Here is a 16,649-nt window from a genome sequence, read left to right on the forward strand (position 1 = left end):
GTGATGCCCTTACTGAAATCTTGTGATAGTCACATTTATCTGGTCTTTTCCTGAAGTCAGGTGTAAACAACCACTTTGAAAGAGGATTTACTAAGCATCAACTTCATGTATCATTTTTCTTAACTTGTATACCTGTTATGATAAAGTAAAAATAAGCAGTAAAAACTTCCCTTCTGTTTTTAGAGTGGTAGGTATTCTGAAACATTGATAGAGACACAAATGTATATCATTAAATGCTTTACCTATGGCTTCGGGCCCAAGTATCATTATCTGAAAGTATTAAGAAAGAGTAACTAAAAGCCATAGAAAACTTATAAATCTCATTTTAGAGAATAATTACAGTTATCCATCACCAAACTGCTGGCTAGTAATGGCATTGCCTCATTGGATTTTTTTTTTTTTTATCCTTTTTTATGGCTCTGGCCTTTCTTCAGGTGTTAAGTCTATAAGCCATTTAGTGGATTTGAAAGGCTAGGAGGAACAGAAGCCTGGAACGCTCTAGTCCTGTGACTTTAAAAAAAGAGCCTTGACACACTATGGAGAATTATCCTAAATATTTGGAATTTAGAAGTGCAAGGCTGTGTAGAGATTACCCAGTATTGGTAATATTCCAAAGATATGTTGTATGTTATCAGCAGTGTTTATAATAGACAAAGAAGTTCTACTCTTACGCTACCTCCTGTAGGAGACTGTTACTCACTCAGTGATGTAGACACCAATCAAGTGTCTTAAAATAACAGAAATTTATTCTTTCACAAATCTGGAGGCTAAAGTCCCAAATCAAGATGTTGGCAGGGCTTATTCACTCTGAAGGCTGTAGGGGAGGATTCATTCTTTACTTCTGGGGCCTTACAGATGTATTCCAGTCATCGCCTCTGTCTTCTTCTTCTAAGGATGCCAATCATTGGATTAAGGTACACCCAACTCTGTTGTGATGTAACCAAAATCTGATTGCATCTGGAAAGACCTTGTTTCTAAATAAGGCCACATTCACAAGTTCGGGGAGTTTGGACTTCAAGATCTCTTTTTGGGAGACCTTAATTCAATCTGTAAGAGATCATACTTTTCCCAACTCAATGATTTAGGAGATTGGATATATTGACAATGTGTATTTTTAGTACCAGTGTGAAATGTGTGTTTATTACCCATTGCTGTATAACGGATTACCTCAAAACTTTAGTGCCTTAAAACTACAATCAATGTATTATATCTCAAGATTTTGTGGGTTGAAACATAGGCAGAATTTGGTAGGTAATTCTTCTCTGTGTGGTATTAATGGTGGTATTCAGCTAGTGGCCCTCCCAGAGGGTTGAAGATGGCTTTTATTCACAGCTAGGAGGCTGTGGATTCAGGACTTTTCCACATACTCTCTGAGAAGGTTTTATGTGGCAGTTTAGGGTGCCAAGAGTACGTAACCCAAGAAAGAGAAACTAGAAACTAGAAACTTTTAGTCTTTTAGTCTTTTAAGGGCCAGGTCCAAAAATTGGGTGAGTAAAGCTTCCACCCTATTCTTTCAGTCAGAGCACCCCAAGGTTTAAGGGGGAGAAGGATGACTTTTTGCAGAAGGGGTGTTGTCTACCTTCTGGTCACAGATTACTTATATTCCTCCCACATTAAAAAAATTCACTTCATTTCAACCTTGCCTTGAATTTAAAGAAGCTGATAGTTAAATCAAAGCCATGTGTGGGTGAAGGTCTCTTGAGTATGGTTCCTCTCAGGATAAAGACATGTGAACTAATGCGAGAATTGGTCTCCCTCCTTCCAATATATAATGCTCAGATAGGGATAGGATAACCCTAGGTTCTCCTCAAAAAAGGAGAAAGTGGGAGGCACATAGCAGTTACTGTTTTACACTGATTTAGAAATCCAACCAGATGCAGGTCACTGGTTTCCTGATTAGGGTCTAGACTTTTTCCCCTAGAAGTGCTTGCTGTGGCTCTTCGTTCTGACCTCTGTGTCAACCCTCCTTTTCTGCAAAAAGTTTATAGGGCTCTTGTGTATCAGATAATCCAGTTCACCAACCAAAACACACATGCACATCATTTTGAATATAGAGCTTGAAAATGTAGCAAATTATACAAAGAAGCCATTTTGTCTAGTTGAAAGGGTTTACCAAGCATATGTTAAGATTCACAAAGGCCTTCTTTTCTGGAAGAGAGTGTCTAAGATGTATAATTCTTAAAGACCTGAGAAGCCCTCTGGAGCATTTACCCCACAGCCAGGTGGTAGTCCAGGTTTAGCCTTTGTCTTGAGGTCGTTTCTGACTTTGCACATCCATTGCTGTGGAGCCTGAGATGAGAGATGGTTTCCTTTTTCACATCCAGCCTGCCCCGGCTCCTTGGTATTTACTTTTAATCTGCTCCCAAACTCAGTCGATCCTCTGTTCGCTCATCGCTCTTCCCGTATTTCGCGTTTGGCGCTTCCTCCAGTCTGCCAGTTAGTCTTCTCTGCTGAGTCCACACATTCATTAGGTCCCTTTTTCCATTTTCTTCATGATCACATGCAACACTCGTGCCAAATTTTCAGCCAATTCTGAGAAAGTATTCTCCAGCTTCCAATGACATATTCTCACTGACCCTCAGTGCATCACCAACATTCTTTTCAAGGCCCTTGCAGAGTTTACTAACAATTTCTTTAAAGTCCTTCCACTAACAGTCTCCTTGAGCCCCTTCCTGCTTCTCTTTGCTGCCTGATTCCAAAACGATTGACACATGTCACAGGGTTTATGCAACACGACACTACCAGGTAATGAATTCTGTTCCAGTTTTCTACTGTTGCATAAAAATCTACCCTAAAACAAGTGGCTTAAAACAATAACCATTTTATTAGACGTTGTGATTTTTGTGGATTAGAACTACAGGCAGAGCTTGGGTGAGAGGTTGTTCTGCTCTAGCTGGAATCATCTGCAGTCCTTTGGAGGGGCCTAGAACCCAGATCAGCAGACTTTGTGTGAAGGGCCGTGTAGAAAACAGCGGGAGGTACTGCCTATGAGGTTGTAATGTGCAAGTCACTACAGGCAATATGTAAATAAGTGACTATGGCCGTGTTCTAATAAAGCTTTATTTACAAAATTAAGCAGCTGCCCTACAGATCACAGTTTGCCAGTGCTTGATCTGTAAGACCCAAGAAGGCTTCGCACATGCGCCTATTACTTTCATGAAGATGGCTAGAAGGATAGACTTCTTTCCCTCTTAGGTAGACACAAGACTTCTCTCCATGGTTTCTCTAGGGTGGTAGTCTAAATTCTCACACGGAAGCTGAGGCTCCGCAAGTGAGAACTCTCAAGAGACAGGAAGTGGAAGGTGCCAGGTTTATGAGGTTTAAGCTTAGAAACGTGCACTGTGCCATCATTTATGCCGTTTTCATTGGTCAGTGCAATCACAGACTACCCCTCCCAGATTGAAAAGGAAAAGACATGACCCTTAATGGACTCTCTTAACGGAAATAGTGTCAGATAACCTGTGACCATATTTAATCCAACATAATGGGTGACTTTAATTTAACTCACTTATTTATGAGACATCTTCCTACCCTCACCTTCTTACCCCTACCCTTCCTACCCTGTTGTAACTGGGCACAGATATGAAAACAATAATCTAAGATGCAAAGCAGAATGAAACATATCAAGGACAGGAACAAAGTCTGTGAATAAGGAAAGGGTTTTCCTCGACTCTCTCAGAAACCCTGTCTGCAAGTTAAACTGCCAAGGGAAGATAACAGGAAAAATACGTGCAGATTTATTCAATATAAGCTTTATGTGACATGGGAGCGAAGAAATGAAGACCTAAAGGAACAGACCTGAGTGTTTTATTCTATGTTTAATGAAGGGCAGGTGGTCATGTAGAAATGAAGTTACTATAGTAAACTGGGAGAAATTCAGCAAGGCTTCTTTTTAGGAAAGGATCTTCCTTTCCTGGACTAGAAGGAGAGTACCTTTAATATAAGAATTTTAGAATCTGACTCAGGGGACAAAGGTTGGGGGAAGGTCACACTGACCTGCTCTTCTGGTTTTGCAAACTCCTTCAGCTTGATATGCTAAGATGCCATATTTTAGGGTAGAATGTCCCAAACCACATTAGTTCCCTAATATAATAAATCTCAATATAGGCATGTGTTTTATAAGTAGTCAGTAACTCTTGTTTTATCTCTCTTACTGACCAGTGTAGTGGTTTTCAATTTGTTTTTAATTGGAACCTATGATTTACATTGTGACCCAGAATAAAGATGCACAACATATACACAACATATACACACACACTCATATACACTCATATACAAAACAAGTATCTTCAAGTGACAGTCATTCTAATCCTGTACAGTGTACTTTGATATTTTCCATTTTCTATTTTTTCTATTGTATTTAATTTTTAGAACTTCTCACCATTGTCCCCTGAATTGATTTTGCAACTGCAGATTTAAAAAAAAATTTTTTTTTGTTTAAAGATTTTATTTATTTACTTGACAGAGAAAGAGAGAGAACGTGCGTGGGATTGGGGTACAGAGAGAGAGAGGGACAAGCAGACTCCCTGCCGAGTGGGGAGCCCAATGCCAGGCTTGATTCCAGGATCCAGAGATCACAACTTGTGCCGAACTCAGATTCTTAACTAACTGAGCCAGCCAGATGCCCCCACAACTGCAGTTTGATTTAATAATCTGTAGTTTGAAAAATAACTGTCCAGAAGAGGCAGAGGACAAAGAGTCTTATGGTCATAGTTGCACAATAACTTATTGTTAAAATTTATTCCTACAAGAAGATCTGGGAATTGATCTAGTAGGGGAATATGAAAGAACTTTTCACACCAATTCTTTGTACAGTGGTTTCTCTGAAAAAACATATGCTGAGTATCTTTTGATGTGTGTTATTTGATTCTCTGCCAATGATGTGTCTGTTAATTCTGAGCTGCTCTGATAAGATAGTAGTTTGAAGGAACCATAAAACCTTAACTTTGGTGGGTTGCCAAAATAACATTATGCCCTTGAGAAGTCCACATTTTGTGAAAAAAAGTTTGAAATTTTTCTGGTTTATGTTGAAACTGTATATTTGTATCATGTTAAGGCATTGAACTAGAAAAAAATAGGGGGAAAATGACCTATTGAAAATAATTATTTGATTATAAATAATCAAATTATGAAAATAATTTGATTATAGGATTCTTTATGACAAGTGTACAATGTGGCCATTCTTTAGTTTTACACTAAACAAGAGTGTACTCAGTGCTTGGAATGCAGCACTAAACAGGGCCTCACAAATTTGCCGTCATGGAACTTCCATTCTGCAAGGACAGATAGAAGAAAACAAGTAAACAGACAAAATATCTGTGAAATGGGACGGATTATATGAAAGGAGCAAACATGAGCAGAAACTGAGAATGTTGGAATCAGCTCTTGACAAAGAGTGGTCAGGGAGGGTCTCTCTGAGCAGGTGACAATTAAGGGAAGAAGCATGAGAAAGGAGCTGCCTGTGATTAGATCATGGGGAAGAGCCTTGCGGGGACTAGGTAGAGTCCGGGATCAGGATGTGGTTTCTGTGTGTGGGAACTGAAACCCCAGAGTGAGTGAAGCCTAGTGAGTCAGGCTAGGGAGTTGTAGGAGATGGGAGTGTGAGGAAGGTAGCCAGGAACCCATCCAGCAGGGCCTCAGAGACCACAGTAAGGACTATGGAATTTTTTTCCCCCCTTTAGCCCAAGAGGAAGTTACTCATGTGCTTCTGTAGGAGAGGATGAATTCTGGTTTATGTTTTAAGAAGCTAAAGTTTTACTGCTGTGTAGAGATTGAACCAGAGAGAACCTTTTTCTCTTAGACTGTAGGGGAGGAGAAATAGGTTTTCCTCTGCCGTTCTTGGTTCTTGGCTGTAACATCCCTGTAATAAAAGACAGACCAACAGGAGAAAAGCCAACAGAAGTTTAAAACCAGTATACCTCCTGTGTGCAAGGTAGGTACTTAGGAAAATTGAGTTAACTCTCCAAAATGGCCCCAAACTTCTCCACCTAAAGATAAAACAAATGAAGGGTGGGGAGTCTTGGTAGGTTATCAGAAAAAACTCTGTAAAAAAGGATAAAGTTGTTATGCAGATTTAAATCCAAGCCTTATCCACTGATAAGAGTTTCTAGAGATTTAGAGTCATTCTTTTCTTTCTGATACAGAGAACCAGACATCCTGGGCTGCCTGGGTGGCTTTGGTGGGTTAAAGCCTCTTCCTTTGGCTCAGGTCATGGTCTCAGGATTCTGGGATCCAGCCCCACATCGGGCTCTCCGCTCAGCAGGGATCCTGCTTCCTCCTCTCTCTCTCTGCCTACTTCTCTGCCTACTTGTGATCTCTGTCTGTCAAATAAATAAATCTTAAAAAACAAAAAAAAAAAAAGAAAGAGAGGGAAACATCCTTACAAATGAAGATTTCTCTTATAAACATAAATGCTTCTTACAAAAGGATAACTTGAATTTCATTTTAGGTGCTTTTCCTGTTTGCCAGTTTTAAAAAAGTAACCAGCTCAAAATAATCAATGTGTCAAAGAGGTGTATTTTGAGGGTGGCATATTCTGCTCCCCTTCACTACCTATTAAAATAATGACATTTTTATGTATCTAGAAATTGCTGCATGTACTTTGGTGCTATTAGATTACTCTTTGAACTGTTGGCTACAGCATGATTTCTGTGATGCTTATTTTAGAATTCACAGGACATACAGACAACTCATTTGTTCGCCATTAACAAATCTGAGACCTTTAAAGGTGTAAGGGCCTATTTAGCCAGAGCAACCTCACCTCGGTTGAACAGTCATTTTGTTGTTTATTCAGTAAAACTTAAATTGACCGTGCCCCACCTTTAAATAAGGGGAACTTATTTTAAAGCAAGTCCGGGAAACCAGTCCCAGGTAACAAAGCCCAAATACAAGGGTGGATCAGCTCAGGTAGCGATAATAGCCTGAATGCAGGGATGGGTAGGGTCAGGTGGCGACTTCCAATCAGTAAAGTGGGCATACTGTCTCCCTAGCTATGAAGGAGTGTGGGCCCCGCCTTTTGGGCGCCAGTTCTCACCAAGGCGATAGGCTAGTTCAAATGTCTATTATAGAGTAAATTGTAATTCAATTGGCCACCCCTGTGAGACCTAGCGTGATTGTGCAGCTATCTCTGTGTATTGTAATCTCATTGGCCACCTGTGTGTGGCCAGGCTCAACCACATGGCCTTTGCTCTATAAAAGTTAGTCTGGGAGTCACGGAGGGGTCACCTCTTTGCAAGAGAAGTCCCTGGCCTGTCAGTTTGATTCTAGATGCTTGGCGGGAAATAAAGCTTTGCTTGACCTTTGCTTTGTATCAGTCTCACTCCTTTGACCATGAACCCATTATTGCGGGACCCAAAATGGGGGACCCAACAAAGGCAAGGTAAAAAAGCAACAGTGGGAATTTAGAAATATTTGTATTTACTTATAAATTCAACAGGGATTGTTTTTCAGGTAACTGTAGTATACCCTGTCTCTTACTTTACAGTGCATAATTTGGTTCCAAATATATTTATAAAGTTTTTTAGGACAAAAAGAAGGGGATGGAAATCCTTACATTTTGGGCATCTGGGCTGAATAGCATGTTAACAATAATAGGAAGTCTAACTGAAATTAATCCTAGAAATTACTGAACTTGTGAGTTAGAAGAAACCTTAGAGTTCATCTAATCAAAATCCCTATTTTACTAAGAGGCAGAAGAGGTCACACAGTTAGTTGGTGATTCCTTCAGTCAAGGTAGAGTATCAAAAGCAACTGACTTAAACTATGTGCATTAACTCTCTAAAGAAACTACTTCACAATAATGTAATTCAATAAAATACCTTCAGTTTCTCCATAGTTTTTGCGTTTTCCAAAGAAGAGTCCAAATTGATGCCCTTTTGTATAATCCAACAGAAAAATTTATTTCTAAAATTTAGATCCAGGAGGCAAAGCAAAAGCAGAAATTACTTATTTTGTCAATAATGGTATCCGTGAGGTTCATCATGTTTCCCTTTTTCACTTTGTGTCCAGGAGCCTCAGAGTTAGATTAACCAGATTATAGAAATTTTCTCCCTTTTCATTTTGTTGTTTCTGATTTCCTGTTCAATTCTCTTATTTTTTTTTGTAGGCACATTTTTGTTGTAAGTCACTCCAAAATGCCTTTTGAATGCTATTGAACTATAAATTATTCAGAAAAAACAATTGTTAGGGACAAAGTCAAGACTGTAATTTAGGTCCTCCAGCTCTCAATCCAAATTTCAACCCATTGCGTCATTGTTGAGAAACATGCATATCTCTATTTTTTCCCATTAGAGAAAAATAAAAATTAGCTGTTTCTAGTACTTTTGTAAAAAAAGGATATGGGGGCGCCTCGGTGGCTCAGTGGGTTAAAGCCTCTGCCTTCAGCTCAGGTCATGATCCCAGGGTCCTGGGATCGAGCCCAGCATTGGGCTCTCTGCTCAGCGGGGAGCCTGTTTCCCCTCTCTCTGCCTGTCTCTCTGCCTACTTGTGATCTCTGTCTGTCAAATAAATAAATAAAATCTTTAAAAAAAAAAAAGGATATTAAGCAAAAGAGAAGTCTGTCTACATCTGTCTCTATAACTTTGGCTATAATTTCAAAAAATTCATCACACCCTTAACTCTCAAGCAAAAAAAAAAAAAAAAAAGAGAGAGAGAGAAAGAAAGAAAGAACAATGAAAAATTGTTTTGTTTTATTTATTTAGAAATATGGAAGTATTTTATTGACCCTCAAAATTGTCCAGTCTTGTATGAATGCCTATATATTCACAATCAAAATCTGGGACAAATTTGTGTTTTCTTTTGCACACAGACTGTATCCACAAAGACCAGTGCAATAGAAACCTTTTACATGAAGCTTTTCCTCTCTCACAAAAGTGTTTGGGTTCTTGCTTTCTGAATCCATTAATGTATTTGAATATCACCCAGTCACAAACTGTGGGACATCAGGTTGTCGGGCCCCCACCATAGCCCCCCACCCCTGCCCAGTGGAGAAGGCTGAGACTTCCGCACAAAGGCATACTCAGAGTTCTTGATGTTTTTCATCTGGTGACACCGTGTTACACAGGGCTGCTCTATCCCTGGTGCACTGAAGGAACTAAGGGTTACTACTGTCACTGCAGCCTCAGCCAGCATGGCACAGCTGCCTAATGTTCTCTGAAAAGAATATATTAATAATGTCAAAAGTTGGGTGAAGCCATCAGTCATGACAAGAGCTGCCCTTGAGAGGTTAAGATTCTGTCTCAGAATCTATTGGAAGCCATGGTAGATGTTAGAAAGTTGGAGTGGGGCATACTTTCATATAACTGCCAATATTCCAATAATAGCCTTTGGGAGGAGAAACTGAGAATATACTTGTAGAGGGGGCACATCTGATGAGAAGAGCTCAGTGTGGAAAATACAAGCAGAGGATGTTATTTCCAGCTGGTACACATCATATTTCCTTTATTATCATTATTATTGCAGAGGACTAAGAAATGACATTGATTATTACTAATCCTTTAGAAAATCACTTTGGGGCCCATGTTATGGTAAGTAGCCCATAGTCCCAACTGATTACATTGCATTCAAATCCTGATTTTGGGACATGACACCTGGACTACTCTGGGCAACAGACTTAAATTTCACTTTACCTCCCCTCTTCATCTGCAAAAGAGGGATAATAGTAGTACCTACCGTGTAGGATTGTACTAAGGATTAATGAAGTAATATTTATAAATTGCATTGAACACTGCCTGACATAAAGTCAGCAGTATTTGAATAGTTATTATTTTCATATAAATTTTCCTATTTACTCAGTTGGAAAGTTATTTTCCTAATAAAACATGATTCTCTCATTCATATATAAATCATAAAACTCCTTACTTTTTCTCTTGGGACTAAAGTCCTTCCAGCTCCATTTTCCAGGCATCCCTGAGGACCACTCAGGAATGGACTGCAACAGTAATGGGTGGTCTTAAGTCCGACTCCTGGGCCCCAGCATCTCCAAGAGGATCCTTTCACTTTTTTCCTTGACCAAAACCTCTTCTCCTAGGCTCAGAGGGTAAGAGTTACTCCAGTTTTCTGTCCCTCCTACACCATGTAACCCAGAGTTCATTACCTTTTTTTGGTAAAGCAGCCAAGGACTGCTTTGGCTACCTTTTGAAGCCAATGAATTGCTTCTCAGAGTAGTATTTTTAAATGTATAAAATAAAACACAATGGATGACAAAGGAAATCAAAGATATTGAAATAACACTTATCAAAGTGTTTTTAAAATGTTGCAAGAATGTATGTGGTTGCTTATTTCTACGTTAAACAGCAAGCTTTATCAAAGGACCTAATAACTTCCATCATTCCAAAGTGGTGAGGAGCATAACCATTGTTTGAAAAGAAGTATAATAAGTATCATCTGAAATAAAATTAAAATACTGTCATTTTTATTGGCAACAAAGTCACAGGTAGTGCTAATACTACTATAGTTTGTTGCCTACATTCAGTAATTGAAGATGGTGATAAATTCCAATTCGATATTAGTGAAAATAAAAATATATTATTTTCTCATTTAAGTTGACAGAATCCCAGAATTCTAGCCAAGGTCCCTTAGTGGATACCATGTCAAGGATCCCTGTTCTAATCCCAGATTGAATGAATACTCATTCCTTTCTGGTCTTGGAGAAGGAAGGAAAGAAGAACATTAGAATGGGTCAGCATCCCTGACCCAGACTGCTGTGCACCTCTCTCAACAGCATCCTTGGACCTCATCTTCCCAGTAACCTACCCCCACTGTCACTCAAGGCTATTTTCTAGACCCTTGGCTTCCTACTACCATTAGCTAGTTTCTTTCTTTCTTTTGATATAATTGACATATAATTTTTGTAAGTTTAAGGTATACAATGTGTTGTTTTGATACCTTGTATATTTTAATAACATTACCACCAGCATTACCTAACACCTCCAAGAGATCACAAAATTTACATTTCTTTTTTGGAGAGAGAACATTCAAGATCAAATCTTTCAAGAACTTTCAAGTCTACAATACAGAATAGTTAACTATAATCACATTGTTGTGCATTAGATCCCCAGAACTTACTCATCTTCTTGCAAGTTTGTACCCTTTGACCAATGTCTCCCCAGATCCCCACCCCCACCCCCCAACCTCCAGCCCCTGGTAACCACCATTCTACTCTGTTTTTGAGATTTCAGGGATTTTTTTTAATCTCACATATAGATAATATCATAGAAAATTGGTTTCTTTGTCTGATTTATCTGATTTAGCATAACGCCCTCAAGGTCCATCCATGTTTTTGCAACGACAGGATTTTCTTTTTTCTCATGATTGAATAATAATCCACTTAAGGCTATTTCTATGTCTTGGCTATATGGAAATACAGCAACAAACATGGGAGGGCAGATATCTTTTCAATATGCTGTTTTCATTCCTTTAGATATATATACCCAGAAGCTGGATTGTTGGATGATATGGTGGTTTTATTTTTTATTTTTTTGAGTACCACCATATGGGTTTTTTTTAATAGTGGCTGCACCAATTTACATTCCCACCAACAATACCATTTCTCTGCATCTTTCCCAATACTTATCTTTTATGTTTTTTTTAAAAAGATTTTGTTTATTTGAAAGAGAGAGAGAAAGAGTAAGCAAGAGAGAGTGAGCACAAGTAAGGGGATCATCCAGCAGAGGGAGAGGGAGAAGATGACTCCCGGTTGAGCAGGAGCCTGATGCAGGGCTGGGATCATGACCTGAGCAGAAAGCAGGCTCCTAAATGCTGAGCCACCCAGGGGCTCCTATCTTTTGTGTTCTTGATCAGAGCCATTCTAATAGATGAAGTGCTATCTCACTGTGGTTTTGGTTTGCATTTCCCTGGTGATTAGTGATGTTGAACATCTTTTCATGTACTTATTGTCATTTGGATGTCTTCTTTGCAAAAAAGGTTATTCAGCTTCTCTGCCCATTTTTAATTGGATTGCTTTTTTTGTTATTGAGTTGTGTGAGCTCTTTATATATTTTGGATATTTGCCTTCTATCAGATATATGATTTGCAAGTATATCATTTCCAAAAATTTTCTTTCATTCTGTAGTTTTTTTTTATTTTGTTGATTGTTTCTTTTGCTGTGAGAAAGGTTTTTAGTTTGTTGTAGTCTCACACGTTGATTTTTGCTTTTGTTGTGTGTGCTTTTGTTATCATATCCAAAAAAAATACTGCCAAGACCAATGTCAAGTAGAAATTTACCCCTTATGTTTACCTCTAGGAGTTTTATGGTTTCAGGTTTCATGCTTAAGTCTTTAATCTCTTTTGTGTTAATTTTTGTAATTGGTATAAGGTTAGGGTCTAATTTCATTCCTTTGCATAAAATTATCCTGTTTTCCCAACACCATTTATTGAAGAGACTAGCCTTCCCCTACTGAGTATTCTTGGTTTCCCTGTCAAATATTACTTAACTATGTGTGTGAGAGTTTATTTCTGAGCTCTTGATTCTGTTCCACTGATCTCTGCCTGATCTTATGCTAAGACCACACTGGTTGTGATTACTGTAGCTTTGTAATACAGTTTGAAATCTAGAAGTGTAGTGTTTGCTTTGGCAGCACATATACTAAAATTGGGACAATACAGAAGTTAGCATGACCCATGCAGAAAGATGATCTGCAAATCCATGTAGCTTTCCATATTATTTTTTAAAAAGAAAATCAGGTATCACAATGAGTCCAGCTTTGTCCAATGTTTTCTTGCTTTTCTGTCAGCGTGATTATATCTAATGCTGAAAGTCAGGTATTGAAATTCCCTACTATTATCGTGTTGTTGTCTGTTTCTCCCATTTTTTTTCAAGATTTATTATTATTATTATTATTATTTTGAGAGAGAGAGAGAAAAGAGAGAGAGAGAGTACCCGAATGCACATGAGTTGGGGAAAGGGAAGAGGAAGAGAATCCTCAAGGAAACTCCCCACTGAGCGCAGAGCATGATTCAGGGCTCAGTCTCATGATCCATTAGATCACAACCTCAGCCAAAATGAAGAGTGGGATGCTCAATCAACTGAGCCACCCAGGTGCCCCTCTCCTATATCTCTTAGTATTTGCATAACATATTTAGGTGCTCCATCATTGGGTGTGTATATGTACAGTTATTATATCGTGTGGACGGACTTGACCTAAGTCACTTTATCATTACATAATGACCTTCTTTTTTGTAGGTTACCATTGTTGGTTTAGTTCATTTTGTCTGATATATGTATAGGTGCCCCTGTTTTCTTTTGGTTTCCACTTGCATGGGATATCTTTTTCCATTCATCAGTTTGGGCCTAGATGTGTCCTTAGAGTCAGTCTCTTTTAGGCAACATATAGTTGGGTCTTGTTTTTGTTTTTGTTGTTGTTGTTGTTGTTATTTGCTTGTTTTGAAATCTATCCATCCACTCTGTCTTTTTGATTGGGTAATTCATTCTATTTACATTTAGAGTAATTACTGATATTTAAGGACTTACTAATGCCATTTTCTTAACTGCTTTCTGGCTGTTTCATAGTTGTTGTTTTTTTTTTTTAATTTATAGATTTTATTTATTTATTTGACAGAGAGAAAGATCACAAGTAGGCAGAGAGGCAGGCAGAGGAAGAGGGGGCAGCAGGCTACCTGCTGAGCAGAGAGGCTAATGTGGGGTCAGTTCCAGAGCCCTGAGACCATGACCTAAGCCAAAGACAGAGGCTTAACCCACTGAGCCACCCAGGTGCCCCCTGTTTCATAGTTTTATTGTTACTTTTCCCTCTCTCTTATTATGTACCTTTGTGGGTTGGCGATTTTCCATGGGGTCTCTTTTTTAAAATCTTTTCACTAAACTTCTGTTATTATTCTGTTGTCACATTAAAAATTCCCTTGTTTAGTAAAAGTACTAAAAACTGTACTTAGTATGCTGTTTATAGGAACTAGCCTTTTGAAATGAATGCAAAATTGCTGTGGTATGGAGACCACATTTTGATTTCTCATAAAAGAAATGGGAGCCATTATGGGCAATGTATAATGACTACTCAAGTGTTGCTTATTATTTTTGAAGTTAATACTGCTAATATAAGGGAATATGTCAACAAGTTTAGGATTAAAAAAAAAAGCAACTTGAAAAGGCCTTTCATTTTGACATGGAAGCGTGGATTGATTGTTGAGATTCAGAAATACATTTGACAACCAAGCGGGTAGGTAGGGGGTGTTATAATGGCTTTTGGGTCATCATAGCCCTTGAGCTGGATCTTGATGGACTTCTCTGAAAACCGAATAAATAAAGCACTTTTTGAGGTCAGTGTGAAGTGAGGAATAGTAAACATCAAATAGTCCATTCTCTGTGACTCCCATTTAGAACAGTTGATGTCAATGGCAAATATACTGTATATAAGCACATGATGTACTAATGTTCATCGTGTATATGTATTATACATAAGCATGTAAATACATACTGTGTTTCTAGATATCTATATTTTGAATTACTGCTATCACAATAATACTCATGCTTGTGGTATTTCAAAGTTCTATACGGTAGGGGGAAGAAACTTTAAATGGCATTTTAAAATGAGAACGTTTGATTGCCTTCTTTTTTGAGATTTTTTTCCCCCCCATCTAGGGAGTTCAATATTTATACATAGGCTTTTAGTAGAGAGTAGTGCATTGTGTTTTCTCCACTCTATATTTTGCTTTTCTTTATGAAATGGCAATGCAAAAGGGTGAACTGCATGATCTACTAGCTACTTTATAGTTTCTAATTGCTATATTTTTAATCCTGCAACTCAGTTGCCTGTATGTGTTGACTGAAGTCAGTTTTCCAGCATGCTAAATAGGGAGTGTTAAAATTAAGAAATTTGAAATTGTGTCATGTACCATATAGGCTATAAAATATGAAATTTCAATAATGTTTAAAACTTTTTTTTACCTATTAATGAGCTTCATTTTCTTGCACTAAAATGGTCTTGGAAATAATCACATATACATTTCAAAGGCTTTAAAGTCATCCACATACACAATAAGTGTGTATGAAGGGGATGATTAGATCTCCAATTTTGCTTTAGAAGGTATGTAAATGGTAAGACTTGGCTATTGCTGGGTCTGCCAGATGCTTCTGCTTTGATGTTATGGAGGTTGGGCTCCACATACCACCAGAAAGATGAATCTGAGTCCTGTTATCCTATATTAGCAATTCACTCAGGAATCATCAAGGCCACTGCAGACCATAATACTTAAGCCGGGTTCTCCATGATTCAGAGAAACCACAGGGTACTATAATTCAGTGACCATCACACAAGAATTCAGATTGTGATTCAAAATGGGCACAGTAACTTCTCAGCAGTTTTATTATACAAGTAAATGAATGCTGAAACATCCCAGTTTATCTTTCATTTATTATGGTCAAACTAAAATTCTAGTAATGAATGATAGCATACAATAAGGGAACTGTGGACATTTAGAGAAGTAACAATGGCATACATTCTTGAAGAACCAGTTCAAACTCCTGCTTTGGATAGATACAGTTACAAGTGATGCTTTCCATTATAAACTGTAAATTGGTTCTGGATGATAGAGTAGTAATTGAAGGCTTTAATGTGAAGACATCTACTATAAGTTCAGTTCACTAAAATAAGAGTGCTTGGATTGTCTATGTTCTCTATAACTTAAAATGACATTTATATGAAGGAAAATAGGAGCTTTTGTTGAATTAATTTTATCCAAAGAGGAGAGTATATTGGTGCTTTAGACTGTGGGAACCTCAGGAGCCCATGAAACTATTAATGTAGAAGTCACAGTGGAGATAAAAGAAAATGTTGGGTATTTCCAGATATGAATCTTGCCTTTTCTAAAGAAGATATCAGAAAAATTTAGAAGAAAGATTCATCTCCATGTTCAAAGATTCTGAAAAGAGAGATCATCTAAGAATGGATAAGAGACATTCAAAAAGCAAATCCTGACTATACAATTACAAATGATCCTAATGCAGATGAAAAAGTAAACATTTCTATGAAAATATAAGTAGACATATAATAAATCAATCTTTGAAAGGAGATGCACATAAAAAGAGCACAGAAAAGGTGCATAACTAAGTAAGGATTCTGAAAAAAGAGGAAGAAACTTTTAAAAAAATGCCCGAAAATCTAAGACCTAAAATGGGATGTTGTTTTGAAAAATGTTAATAGTTTTAAGAAATAATTTTGCAAAAATAATTGGTGCAAGGATAACAAGAAGGATGTGATAGGCTCACTCCTGGGATTAATAAGCACAAGTTACAAAATTATAATGAGAAAGCAAGAACTAACTATTCCTCATTGCTTCCATTTTGTCTAAGTACAAGAGTGAACTTCAAATCAAAAGGAAGAGACTCTTCATCATTCACATAAGAGATCAGACAATGAGAAAGTACTTAGTTATTTAAATAAGTCAACTCTCAGAAAAATGGTTAGGTCTTAAAAAGAGTTTGAGGATATGATCTTAGATTCACTGTCAGTGTATATATTTTTTTTTCTCACAGTCATTTTTTTCTATGAATATACTAGGTTGTCAAAGGTAAGCAATCTTGATCTTTATTTCAAAAATTGAGGAGAAGATAAACTCAAGCAACTACAGATTATTATACTATTTATCTCTAGTGAGGGCTAATAAACAGAGCACAAGGTGAGTATTTTGAAAAGAATGTA

General features: G+C 37.7%; 1 protein-coding gene and 1 non-coding gene across 2 annotated transcripts in view; both read left to right on the forward strand.

Moving 5' to 3' along the window:
* The window catches only part of NKAIN3 (sodium/potassium transporting ATPase interacting 3), a 638,062-nt gene that overhangs the window by 126,250 nt on the left and 495,163 nt on the right, over positions 1 to 16,649 (forward strand). The window lies entirely within an intron of this gene.
* On the forward strand, positions 12,560 to 12,663 carry LOC132014763 (U6 spliceosomal RNA). Its single transcript, XR_009403406.1, has one exon. It is a non-coding gene; the product is annotated as a U6 spliceosomal RNA (small nuclear RNA).

Source organism: Mustela nigripes, chromosome 3, assembly GCF_022355385.1.
Source record: "Mustela nigripes isolate SB6536 chromosome 3, MUSNIG.SB6536, whole genome shotgun sequence".
NCBI lineage: Eukaryota > Metazoa > Chordata > Mammalia > Carnivora > Mustelidae > Mustela > Mustela nigripes.